The sequence below is a fragment of the Physella acuta genome, unplaced genomic scaffold, assembly GCF_028476545.2.
Source record: "Physella acuta isolate Inbredline_101_S28 unplaced genomic scaffold, ASM2847654v3 ptg002586l, whole genome shotgun sequence".
Lineage (NCBI taxonomy): Eukaryota > Metazoa > Mollusca > Gastropoda > Physidae > Physella > Physella acuta.
Genome location: NW_026734044.1, coordinates 835 through 13,113, shown reverse-complemented (window position 1 = coordinate 13,113; position 12,279 = coordinate 835). Strand labels below are relative to the sequence as shown.

Below are 12,279 nucleotides of genomic sequence, written 5' to 3'. Positions count from 1 at the left end.
TCTCTCAGGGCGACGGTTCCAGGCCTGTAACGATGGGGCTTCTTAACACCGCCGGTGGCTGGTGCTGACTTTCTGGCGGCTTTGGTGGCCAGCTGTTTACGTGGGGCTTTGCCTCCAGTAGATTTTCGGGCGGTTTGTTTGGTACGAGCCATCTTTTTTTTTTTGAATGATCTTAACTGACTGTTAAGGAAATGCGGCAGCTCAGCGCTGCTGGCCCTTTTATAACCGTCCGCCAAACCCTTAGCGCAACGAAGCTCTCCCATTGGACGAGTACGAGTTTAACGACGCTGATTGGCCAGTAGCAGCCACACAACGTTGAGACAGCGTCGACATAGCAGATTATTTTTAGACACGGTATCCAGCCGAGCGATCTATTAATAGCAGACAGGGCCGATAACACAAAATATTCTTCGTTCAAATGAAATCCTTGGTTGTGCCGCTTGTCAATGGAATCCGGTGTGTTTGCTTCTGTCGTCTTCAATGAATTATGAATGTGTGTGTGAGTGATTAGAAAAGAACCCAACATAGACTGCCTGAAACAATTTAGATCTAGACCTAGTCTATAGACCTAGGTAGATATTCTGACCCGATTCGACCGCCCGATCGGCGGTATTTACACAGTGTGTAAATAAATGAGGGGGAAGGATTAATAAAAACATATTTGGTTTTAAAAAGAAGAAGATATAAAATAAAAAGGGTAGACTAGCGGTAGGTTAAAGAATAGAATTTTAAAATAACGACCACCCTTATTTGTTGTAGACAGGGGTTAAACGGAGCACATTTAAAGAAAAATAGATTCTATTTTCATTTGTATCTATGAACGAATACCCCTAAAATATGTCCAGTTACTACTATTAATATGACCGCCCCCTCCCTGTTCTGCTCGTGTAAACCAGTGTAAGTATTATACATCTATAATAATGATCTCATACTGCTAGTGATTGACATGTTGATACGTTATTAATAAAGTTTGAAACAAGTAGGGTAGGGTAGGGTAGGGTAGGAAAACTCGATTTTTGTTCATTGACACACAACGAAAGCTAATTGGGTAAACTTTGGTTGTCCTGAAAAGGACAGTAGTAGGCTAGGTGGACAGTGGGCAGCAGGGTGACACTGTTTAGCTCTTGCCACCGGGTGTCTTCTGTGACTTCTTGGGCAGAAGCACGGCCTGGATGTTGGGGAGGACACCACCCTGGGCGATGGTGACACCCGACAAAAGTTTGTTCAACTCTTCGTCGTTACGGATGGCCAGCTGGAGGTGACGAGGAATGATTCTTGTCTTCTTGTTGTCTCTGGCAGCGTTGCCGGCCAACTCGAGCACTTCAGCGGCCAAATACTCGAGGACGGCGGCTAGGTAGACTGGGGCACCAGCACCGACACGCTCAGCATAGTTTCCTTTCCTCAACAGACGATGAATACGTCCGACTGGGAATTGAAGGCCTGCCCTGGAGGAGCGAGACTTGGACTTTCCCTTGACTTTACCGCCTTTACCACGTCCGGACATTGTGAGTTGGTTAGGAGCGAGAAGAAATACAGCGACTAACAGCGATACGGCTGCAGGCGATGAATGAAGACTTAACGGCGAGATCGGCCCTTTTATACGAAACGGCGAGGAAATCCGTTCGTCACCAAGCGAGCGTTCTGATTGGCTGCGCAGCGGCTTGGCGTTCGTACTCGTACTCGTACTCTCCAAATTTCCTCGCCGTTTCATATAAAAGGGCGGCCGGCGGTCGGTTCGCCTCATTTCTGTTCAAGCCGTTGAAAAGAAAACAACATGCCACCTAAAGTTTCTTCCAAGGGAGCCAAGAAGGCCGGTAAGGCTAAAGCCGTACGCACCGGTGACAAGAAAAAGAAGAGGAGGAGAAAGGAAAGCTACAGCATCTACATTTACAAAGTCTTGAAGCAGGTGCACCCTGACACTGGCATTTCCTCCAAGGCCATGTCCATCATGAACTCCTTCGTCAACGACATCTTTGAGCGCATTTCAGCTGAAGCCAGCCGTCTTGCCCACTACAACAAGCGCAGCACCATCACCTCCAGGGAGATCCAGACCGCTGTCCGTCTCCTCCTGCCCGGTGAGCTGGCCAAACACGCCGTCAGTGAAGGCACCAAGGCTGTCACCAAGTACACCACCAGCAAATAAACACAACAGCAAACAACCACCTGGCTTGCTTGTTGTGTGGCTCTACTACTCGGCCCTTTTCAGGGCCTCCACCCATTCCCAATTAGCTCGGTTTGGTTTACATTGAACGAGTTTTCCCTCCCTCATCCACCCACCCACCCACTCTGTGTAGCTGCCATGTTACAGTTGTTTTTTTGTTTAGTCATTCTTTTCTTTAATAAGTAGAGATAGATATACATACATACATAGGCCTACATAGTAATATGCCTATCCCAACAACTGCACACACTATTCTCTTAACACATTTCATGCTAATTCTATCCTTTAAACTAGACATAAAAAGGCCACATACTTATTACTGGGTGGCTCCTTTTTTTTAAAAACACTATTTCATTCTGCATCTCACACAGGGCATCAGCACACCTCTATGCATATCATTTATTGTGTGTTGTTTGGCATAGATCCAAGGGATGAATGGGATTTAATAGTTTTAATTCAGATTATAAGGCTGGCTGTTGTAATAGGAATTATTAGCCAACACTTTGATTCTTATCACCAGTGCTAACTGCCATTTTCATTACAATACATCCATTCTGGTGGGTTGGTTTTTTTCTGTCTTCATTATATATGTTGAACATAACTGTGTGAGTGTGGCTTTTGGTGTTTTTATTATTTTTGTTTTTCTTTCATTAAAGCTACCATGTCAGATTGCTAAGGCATGCATCTGCCACCATTTGTTCACTGATATACTTTTTTCCTACTACCATCATATCATATGATTCTTTTGGTTTTGTCTTTTGCTAGGCCTGGCTTGAAAATGAGTTGGTTACACTTCTGCACAACATACATTCTCTTTAACAAGACAAAACAACAATTAAATACTCTGAACTTTTTTTTTTTATTATCATATATATACTTTTTTTTTTTTCAAAATACAGAAAATAAAAAATAACATGAGCTCAAGTACACAGCTTTCAAGAAGTTCATGGTTTTCTTTGCCAGCCTGCACAATGATTTCAGCACAGATTAAATTTAAACAATCAAAAGGAGGTTGATCTCTTACCGGCTGACGAGAAAGTTTGCGCAGAAGCATCATTTCTTAAGCCCCTGGTCAGTTGGAGTTGTAAAATGATGAGGTTTTCTTAACATTTGCCCTGGGGCATACATTTATGGTCCTGGTACTAGTTCTATACTGACAAGGATTCTTTCAAAGCAACTTGAGCCCAAAGGGAAGTATTTATATGCCTGCAACATAGCTGTGATTAATAAAGAATGAATTTCAATGCAAAAAATAATAATTTGAATCCCTGCAAGCTCCTTTCACATAAACCAGAGAGAAAAAAATGTATGCCAGTCTATAACATATACAATATAAATAAATTAGATTGAATATAAAGATTTTTTTTATTCCTCTCATTAGTTCAACCCTTCTCTTTTTATATAAACACCCAAGGCAGACGCTTGAGTAAATTAATATCCTTCCATATATTATAGAAGCATAAATAAATATGTGTAAAAAGTATTTCATATATGTATATATTTTTTTAAATATATATATATATATATATATATATATATTTTTATATATATATTTATTTATAATGTAAAAATATTGAATATATATACATAGACGAATATTGTATATATGTCTATATATACGTATGTATATATATGCATGTTTTGTGTATATATATATATATATATTTACATGTGTGTCTAAATGTATATTCATTGAATATATATTTGAATGTATATTCAAATATATATATTTGAGTGTAGACGAAAGACGCTCAAGTAAAATAATATCCTTCAGAATATTATAATTATAAGTTTTTTTCTTCTACCCCAGCAAACAGAAGGATATATATATACACACATATATATAATTTATATTTACAAATATATATTATATAAGAATTAATATATATATTCATAATACATATATATATATATATATATATATATATATATATATATATATATATATATAAGTATATATATATATATATATATATGTATAAATAAATAAGTTATATATATAGATATATTCATATATAATGTATTTATTATGTAAATATATGTATATATCAGTGTGCGTATATAAAGGTATGTATATATGTTCAAATATATTTATTTGTTTGTTCGGATACATATATATCTGTTGTGTGTATTAAATTGCGCTCTTCTGTCAGTTTTTTCATTTGACGACAGTCGGTTAAGGTACTGGCCCCAGCCTAAAGATATTAGTAGAGTCTTCATAATGTGATGCCATGGGCTAGCAAAAAATAAATGAAGAAAAATCACATAGCAGGACAAATTGACATTTTACATGCTTTCAAACTTAAACTGAAATCAGAAAATGATGTGAAATTCATCTTGTGTATATAGAAAAATAAGCATTGTGCCAAAATCCTAATCATTGGTATTAAAAATGACATCAGCTTAATTTAAAAACTGGAAATTGTTTTGCCCTGCCGGATGAGATACCGGTAGCAGACACAGGGTTCCAGGCTGATGAAAGAAAGCGGTATACTTAAAGACAAAAGAATACCCTGTGTTAAAGCGGAACCAGCTAAGATTAAAGCTTAAAGTAAAGGCCTGCCCTGTCGCAGAATGTTAAAGTGGCCGGTGAAAGATCCCCGCGCCAGGCTAAAAGCAAGCTGTACACTTATTACTTAACGAGGGCTTCTTCAGGTCTTGTCTGTAGGACAATTCAGTCACAATAACAGGCAGACCAGGCCAGCCCTGGATATAAGCTAATTCATTTTATGCGCTGCTTCGACAGTCAATGAATATGGAGCTGCGGTCAGACTTTCAAACAAACCGCCTGAGTATTTAAAATGGGAAACAATATTTATTAATATTATCACCAACTAGATCTAGATTATATAGGCTACAAGGAAACCCAGAACCAGACTGGAAAGAAGTAAATTTACTCCCACTAATGATGACTTATCACTAATACTAATAATTAAAAAAAATGTTTAAAAAAATTAATTGCTCAAACCTAATAATCATTACAATCAAGCATCAAGTCTGATAGCCAACTATAATAGATTGACGACAGAAGCCTGTGGTTGTATATAACAGTCTTTATTATGTACAGACGCCATGTTGCAAAAGAGAGGACGGGAGGAAGTAGACAAGGGACATCACTCAAGATAACAATATTATAAATATAACTAATACAGAAGAGTGAGTTCCCTTGACCTCACAATTATTTCAATCTATTACATCCCTTTACCCTTAGAACACTATAACACATCTCTCAATAGAACAATTGATAGTATCCTAAAATCACCAATTATATTGTAACATGAACATTATGGTAGATTACATCCTTACAAACAATGCACAATATGCTACAACATAATCAAAATACAAACAATGATGTCAAAGTCCTTTTGACCTTTAAAATCATAGGTCTAACTTATTTGGGACCTTGATTGTCCTGTATGACCTTCCTCAGTGGCTTTTGATTTGGTGACTCAATATCCTGACCATTTGGATTCTCTATCTCAGGAGGTCTAGGATTTAAATCATTAACTCCAGAATTTACATTTTCTGATTCCAGACAACTTGGTTCACTCATATCAACAGAACTTGGTTGGAACAAACTGAGTTGGTGGATTGATAATTTCACACTTATGATCTGCACAAGTTATTTTTAACCTTTATAAGGCACAGGTCCTGTACATTGAACAATTTGACCTGGTATCCATTTTTCCTTTCTCCCATAATTTCTTAGATACACATTCTTATTAACACCAAATTCTCTTTCAATGAATGTTTGTCATGATCTAATGGAACTATTTTTGAAATTGGCATCTGAAAGTATTATGCTATTATTCAGATCCTTAACTGACAAAGAATTTCTTTGATTGATCAATTTTCTCAGGTAATCTGATAGTGCTTTTTCGTAACCCAAACATACTGTTTAAAAGTAATATCCTGGACAATATCACTTTGCAACTGTGATCCAGTATTTGAAGTGGGTGTATTAAATGGCAAAAATCTTTTTCTTCTTTTGATGTTACCCTTTTAGTTTCTGTAAGTGCTAATGATGTTAGCAAAGTTGTTTGATGATCACATTCCTTCTTACTAATGTATTCTCTTTAAAACATTTGAAATTGCCATATCACCATAATCATTTATTAAGTACAAATACTTTAATAGGCAATTCTGACTGATAATGGACTGCATCTTCTCCATCTTTTATATTATCTTCACAAAGGTTTTATTTCTTATTTTATATGGCCTTAAGTCCATCATTCACAGACTCTTCAGGCCAACCATTCATACAGTACTCATATACTTTTATTAAGCACTCATCTTTTTGTGTTTCTCTTTTAATATCATTCACATTTATATTGGAGTTATCCATGATAGTGAAGAGAACAAATACATCTTCTGGTACATAGCTCAGGCTTTGGTTTTTTTAAAGGTAATCTACTAAGACTATCTGCACTATTCTCAGATCCAGGTTTGTATCTCAATTCATAATTGTATGCAGTTAGTGTGATAGCCCATCTTTGAATTCTTGGTGAGGCATGCTCAGGTAGGGTTTTGTTTTCTCCAAATAAACCTAGCAATGGTTTATGATCTGTAAAGATGGTGAACTTCCTACCAAACAGAAACTTATGAAATTTCTTAACACCAAAAATGATGCCTAAGCCTTCCCTATCTAACTGAGAATAATTTTTCTCAGCCTGGTTCAAAGATCTACTGGCAAAAGCAATGGGTCTGTCACCCTTCTCATCCATGTGGGACAAGACTGCTCCTACACCCATCTGGTGAAGCATCACATGTCAATACAAGTCTTTTCCCTGGGTCATAGTGAGTTAGTAAGGTGTCAGAAGACAAAGCCTCTTTTGCTGTATTAAAAGCAGCTTCTTGTTGTTTACCCCAGTGCCAAGTTGCATTTTTCTGTAGCAAGCATGTACAGTGGTGATAGTTTACCAGACAGATTTCTATGAACTTTGCATAGTAATTTATTAAGCCCAAAAAAGCTCTAGTTGTTGGGTAATTTTCAGGTTTGGGTGCTTCTTTAATGGCTTTTGTTTTCTCAGGTTGAGGTCTGATACCTTGCTTGCTTAATATATAAACCAAGAAAACTAATTTCTGTCACCATGAATTGACATTTATCTTTGTTTATCCTTAAACCTTTTTCACCAACAATTTTCAATACTTTATCAAGTGTTTTAAGATGTTCAGTGTCATTCTTACCAGTTATGTACACATTATCAAAGTACACACAAACATTTGGAATATCCTTAAAAATACTGTCCATGACAGCTTGGGAAAATTCCAGGGCTGGATGATATACCAAAACATAGTCTTTCATATTGGTAGAGTCCTTTATGTGTGTTTATTGTCGTATAGACCTTTTGAATCTGGATGCAGTTCTAGTTGAGTGTAAGCATGACTAAAGTCTAATTCAGTGAATTTGTCTCCTCCTGCCAAATTCAAAGAGATTTCCTCAATGTTAGGTATAGGGTACCTATTTAGCTCTATTTGCTTATTCAGTGTAGTTTTATAATCTCCACAATTCTTATAGAACCATCCTTCTTTAACACTGGCACAATGGGTGTCGCCCAATCGGAATAGTCTACCTTCTTTATAATGCCATTAGATTCCAATCTACTTAGCTCATTTTCAATTTTATTCCTCATTGCATAAGGTGGAACTCTAGCTTTGCAGTATCTTGGATTTTGTATCTTTAATGCTTAACTTCACTGTTCTATCATTTAGTAATCCTGAGTTACCAAAAACACATTTATTTTCAGATATAACTTTGTCTAGTGAAGTAAGACTAGATTCTTTTACATTCTTCAATGAACAAATACTCTCCCAATTTACTTAAGATCACTTAACCAGTTCCTACCTAGTAATGGCGGTCCATTTCCTTCAACCACAAGAAGAGGAAGTTTAACACTTTGACCATTATAACTTACATGAACCATACACTCTCCTATTACCGGAACATTGTCACCAGTGTATGTTGTTAGACACTTGTGACACGGCTGTAGAGGACACTGATCCTTCTGTGACAGCGTCAAAATCTTTCTTTGTTATGACTGTTAGAGATGCTCCAGTGTCAAGTTGGAAGCTGATGCTCTACGTTGAATTAACTTGTACATTGATGGGAGCATGACTTATTGATTTCACAGAGAATAGGTTGAAATCCGGCTGCAAATCAATTTTGAGCATTTTCACAGTAGAGTGGTTCATTGGTTGGGTTAGGTAGTCTTGGTGAGAGTTAACATAGTGCTGCTTTTGGTGCGGTACTGTCTTGACTGGCTAGATTTAGCAACAGACGAAGACTTTGCAAAGCAGGCCTTGGCAATGTGACCTTGCTCACTGCACTTATAACAAGTTGCAGACTTGAACTTGCACCGATAAGATGCATGGGGACCTTTGCATCGATGACATTTTTGATAATTATTACTAGATTTAGATCTAGGATTTGAACGAGCAGGCTGTTTAGCATAAGTTGGAATGCTCTGATGGGTTGATGTTTATTGACTAACCTGCTGTTTACTGCATGGATCCCTGAAGGCGTTAGAGATTTCGCCGCATCTGATGACTGCTGGAATGACATTGCAAGTTGTATTGCTTTTTCCAATTTTAGATCCGACTCGAGCAGCAACTTTCTTTGAATATCAGTGCTGTTTACCACCTGTCACAAACTTTTCACATAGTCTGTCAGACAGCGTTTCTCCGAATTCACAAAAATTCACTTAAATGACGTAAAGCAGCAACATATTCTGATATTGACTCGTTTGGTTGACGAGTCCTACTGTCAAATCTAGCTCGACATAGAAACTTTGATGGGGTAGGCGCATGGTGGTCTGTTAGCAATTTGCTCAGCTCGTTAAAGCTCTTGGTAGTTAGACTAGCTGGTGTGCATAAGTCTTTTAGTAGCCTAAATTGTTGAGGCCCTATGACTGTTAACAAAACAGCTCTCTTTTTGGCTTCTATCGTCACATCGTTAGCTTCTAGGTAAAAGCTTAACCTCTCTAGGTAATCTTGAATGATTTCATCATTCGCATCAAATTGATTTATTTGGCCATACAGCGCCATAATTCTAGAAATAATTAGCTAATAAGCTCTAGCAAACCTCTTTTTTGCGTAAGTAGGTGCTCTTTCTAGTAGATGTTTATCCTTCGTCGCCAGTTATAATAGATTGACGACAGAAGCCTGTGGTTGTATATAACAGTCTTTATTATGTACAGACGCCATGTTGCAAAAGAGAGGACGGGAGGAAGTAGACAAGGGACATCACTCAAGATAACAATATTATAAATATAACTAATACAGAAGAGTGAGTTCCCTTGACCTCACAATTATTTCAATCTATTACCCAACATTGGACCTAAAATCTAGATCTATTAGTTTTTACTGAACTAAATCTTATGTTATTTACTAATAATTACTAATGCATTTAATTATTAATACCTAGGCTACTCATTCCTACAGAATCTAGAAATTCTAGATCTAGACTCTAGAGAAATACTGGCGTCCCAGGCCACCTAACCTTTTAAGCAACATCCTTAATTAGCATTTAATATAACCATGGATCGCCTGCCTTTTTTTTTTCACCGTGAAATTATTATTGTAATTTTTGAAACAGTATTTTGAATAGATCTACCCTCCTGTTTATATTATTTAGTTAAGCTAGAGCGTTAGATCTAGAATTCTAGATCGTCGCCTAGTTGCGTGTTTTAAAATGAAGCCAGAATATTAATAGACTGAAAATAAATGTGCCAGTTGTCGTGGGAAAAGGTTAAAAGAATAATTAATAAATGAAAAAGCATTGAACTATTTCTCAAACATTAAAATTAGTAGACTTGTAGGCGGCTAGATCTAGATCTATGTGATGAGTTGGATTAAAATTGAATGAATTCGTGCAGAATGTTTCGGAAGGAGTGAAGTGAGCGGGAGACCCAAAAAAGTTAAAGTATCGCCTTTCCGATAGATCATTTCACATGAAAGCGATAGTTAAAGGACAGGTCGGATGCAGGGGCACCTGGTTTTCTGATTTTAGTCAAGGAAAATGGGGAAAATGTATTATTTTGTATTTTACAACGCGCGATGCTCGAAAATTAGTAGCTCAGGGAAGTCTACCGGTGGTTACCGCCTCAGGTTAAAAATAGCGACCAATGGCTTGTAGAGGGAAAAAAAGGCACATAGTATTCGATATTAAAACAATGTTTCGCTTTTGTGGAGATTTAGGGCGTTTTTTATTATTGAAATAATATGAGGAAAGCAGTGAAATCATTATTGTAGCCAGAAAAGGACGAATACTGCTGATTTCGTTTGAGTATATTTATAAGCCCCAATTTCTCACACAGATGTCTACGGCCATACCACGTTTGAAATACCGGTCTCGTCCGATCACCGCAGTCAAGCAACGTCGGGCGTGGTTAGTACTTAGATGGGGTGACCGCTTGGGAACACCACGTGTGTAGACTTTTTTTCATCTTTTGTCTTTTATTTTTTGCACCACTGGACACCTATTCTTACCACCTGCACTCTTTCCTAAGGTCACCACATACCATGTGAACACTTTTGTATATCGAAATATTTATGTTTGTTTCTTTTGTGCCTTCTCGGTAGGCTACCTCGATCCTACCCCCCCCATGGAAACAAACCCCTTACAAACCAACAAAGGAAAGATGACCACTCTGCCCAAATTAAATAAATAAACTAGTAGCTACAACCTAATAAATTAGAAGTAACTCAGTAAGTTAAATAAGGGGTAGGTATGGAAAACATCGTGTAGGGGTTACAACCACTCGAGCTAATTCGGAAACGTATGGGTGGCCCTAATAAGGGCCGGATGGGTTAGAACAAATGGGTGGTCCTGGGTTGAGTTAAACCGCCGAAGCCGTACAGGGTGCGACCTTGACGTTTCAGAGCATAGACTGACATCCATAGCAGTGACGGTCTTCCTCTTGGCGTGCTCAGTGTAGGTGACGGCATCAACGGATGACATTTTCAAGGAACACCTTGAGGACACCTCTGGTTTCTTCGTAGATCAGACCAGAGATACGTTTGACACCACCTCTGCGAGCAAGACGACGGATGGCTGGCTTGGTGATACCTTGGATGTTATCACGCAACACCTTCCTGTGACGCTTGGCGCCTCCTTTGCCGAGTCCCTTACCACCCTTTGCCTCGGCCAGACATATAGAATTTTTTCTTCTTTGTTGATGAAGGAGTGTTCGAAAAACGCCGTCTGCAGAGAAACTCGCTCCTTATATACGGTCCTGGGCTCGAGTTTCGTTCAATATGGCGGACACCGCCCAACCAAAAGCGGTCGGCGAATGAGCCAGCCAATGAAAAAGCAGCTTGCCGTGGTCGACTGGAATGTTGCTGGCTTGTCGGCTAACGGTGTCGTTTTCAAAGTCATTTTTTCACCTATTCTGCTATGCGACCCTTGGATAAAAAATAAAGAGTTTCATTGCCACACGTGTAGGCATAGAAAAGATCCACGTTTGTCATGTTAAAATATGATATTAGACGTTATTTTCACCGTTTTGTGCGAATAAACTGAAATATTTCCCTACACCTAATATGCGAGTACGAGCGAGCTCATTATGCGAGTACGAGAGAATCTCGACGCTGATTGGTCGAGTACGAACGAAATAATATTCTCGTACTCCGCTCCGTACTCGCAGTGGTTTGTTTACATCGTGGAAACGAATAGGTTAGTTAGGCTTCTAATAATTAAATAATCTATGGCGTGTAGTCGTTAAGAATAATTTCTGCTCTCCGATTAAGATCTAGATATCTGCTCTAACCCTAAAGGGTTTTTCTTTTTTTTTTTTTATATATATATTTTAAAAAGCAATGGATAGGGTGGTGGGTGGGTGAAAGAAAAATATAAAATTTATTCTCTCCTTTCTTCACATTTGAGATAAATAAAACAATATCAACAGCATGCATACACGAATTCAAATAGCAATGTGATGTGTGAGTTGAATTAAAGAGATAAATGAATAGAACCTATCTCCCGCATCCCCCAGAATAATACTAATAGATGTAGTTAGTAGTAGTAGTAGTAGAGTGGCAGACATGGGCAGGGGGTGTAGTGGGTGGGTGGGTGGAAACTCGTGAGGTGGGGGACCTTCACTGCTAATCTGAACGTTGTC

The 12,279-nt window shown here is 38.0% G+C and overlaps 1 pseudogene; it reads left to right on the top strand.

Annotated features, from left to right (window-relative positions):
• The first annotated feature begins 10,478 nt into the window (after positions 1-10,478).
• Positions 10,479-10,596, top strand: LOC131933630 (uncharacterized; annotated as a pseudogene).
• The last annotated feature ends 1,683 nt before the right edge of the window (positions 10,597-12,279 follow it).